Consider the following 2,075-nt stretch of genomic DNA (forward strand, 5'->3'; position numbering starts at 1 on the left):
GTGACCCTGACAGACCCCCACGAGTGGGGGCCCATCACCCTCCCTCCACGGTCACCTCGACGGTCTCCTTGCTTGTTTTTGCCCCACCCCCCACCCCGGGCCACAGGCACGAACAGGGTGAGTCAGATGTGTTCTCCGTCGGTCCATCTGGGCTCACATGCTCACATTGGACGCGGTGGCTCCCTGGGAGGAGGAGCAGGGGAGGCTGTCCCGACAGCGGGAGCCCCTCAAGGGCCCTGCCCGGTGGTCTACTCTCTGCAGACTCGTCCCCTCAGCTGAAGAGCGCATACAGCCAGACCTGGCAACGTGGGGACAGTGATCCCTGCCCCGTGTCCGAGCTGTCCATCTGGCAGGAAATGGGCCGCAGGGGTCGGACGGGGAGCCTTCCTGATTCCCAGCGCCTGCCACGGCCTGGTGCTGAAGGGAGGGCTCCGGAGAGGCGCCGAACCCCCAGGCTGCTGCCCCCACCCCCGCCGCCCCGCTTGCCGCCCTGGGAGCAGGTGACGAGTGCGGTCCCGAGGGGCACCATCTGTCTTGGCTGTGACGGGCCCTCTCGGTGAAGTCCGGGAGGGATGCAGCAGGAACGTCTCTATGGGGAGAGTTTTTCTTTTGCAGATTCTCGCACAGGAAGCCAGAAGCTTGTCACACCTGTCCCCGTGTCAGCCTCTGCCTGGCAGAAACTGGGGCTGAGGTTGGGAGATGATGTGCAGCCTAGACCTGGCCAGGGGCCCTGTGCCCGCTGGCGGGAGCTTGGAGCTCGGCATCCCCACCCCCATGGCCCCGTCTGTCCCGCTCGAGCTCCCCTCACCCCTCCCTGCACCCTTCTTGGTTCCCATATTCATCTGACCCCCACCCCGACCCCGCCCTCCCGAGCCCCACATGGTGGACCGTCCCGGGGTCTCGGGGCTTCTGCTCGCACCAGGAGTCCCTGGTCCTGGGCCAGGATGGGGTCCCAGTATGGCTTCATTGGGGGCCTGATGGGGCCCAGGCCTCAGGCTCCTCACCAGCCTGCCAGCACCCACACCAGCTCCTCTGGGGACCCTCGTGGACTTTCAGGCATCTCCCTGGGACCCGAGGGCCTGATTATGTCACAGGAATCTCAAGGTCCCCGCGGCCCTGCATGGGACACCTGCTGGGGATGCAGCTGGAAGCCAGCCTCTCTCAGGGACCTGTCAGGGGTCCCCTTGCCCCTTGTGTCGTGTTAAGCATGGGGCACAGCTCACCCCGCCAGCAGGGCTGAGAAGGGTGCTCCCCAAGTCTGGCCTCAGCTGCTAAGCCAAACCGACCATCCCGAGGGGAGGCTGCCACGTGGCGGGCGGGCAGGTGGGTGGGGGCCCGGACGGGGCGCACGGGTAGGGGAACCCACACTCCAGTCTGAGCGCCACCCGATGTCCTCGGGGCAGGGCAGGACGTGGGGGTCTCAGGCAGCACCATCACAGCCTCTATTCCCATAGCATGGCCCAGCACAGGGCAGGGGGGGTCCCAGCTGAGCAGAAAGGGCCCCCAGGAGCTGGGACAGTCAAGCCCGCAGTGGGGCCCCGGGCAGCAGTCTCCACTGACTCCCTTCGAAACCTCCTGAGTGGCAGGGAGGCCCAGAGGGTGAGGGGCCTGCTGGGGCATGGTTGGCTTGGGGCCAAAGCCCAGGCTCTCCACGCAGGCCCCCCGCGCCCTTGTGGAGAGCACTGCTCACAGGTGGGCACCCTCTGCAGACCTGCACCCTGGGGACCACCTTGGGCACCCGGCCCATGCTCAACAGCCACTGGCCCCAAAGACCACTGGCGCCCGGGGCCCTGGGCACTGACTCAGGGCAGTCCTGAGGCCACCCCACCGTTCCTGCACCCGCCCCAGCCTGCGCCCCGGCGCCAGCCCTGGGCTGAACTTGGAGATGTGGACGGTGGGGAAGCAGGTGTGTGAGTGCCAGATGCTGGGACCTGGGAGCCGGAGCAGAAGAGACTTTTCCGAACAAGACCCCCAGTGCAGGCCTCGTTGAGGTGGGGCGGACACAGGAGAGTTCGGGACAGGAGGAGCCTGGCTGGCAGCATTTTAGGACAGCGTCTCAGAGCCTGAAAGGAAGA

The sequence above is a fragment of the Bison bison genome, unplaced genomic scaffold, assembly GCF_000754665.1.
Source record: "Bison bison bison isolate TAMUID 2011002044 unplaced genomic scaffold, Bison_UMD1.0 scf7180017848462, whole genome shotgun sequence".
NCBI classification, from domain to species: Eukaryota; Metazoa; Chordata; class Mammalia; order Artiodactyla; family Bovidae; genus Bison; species Bison bison.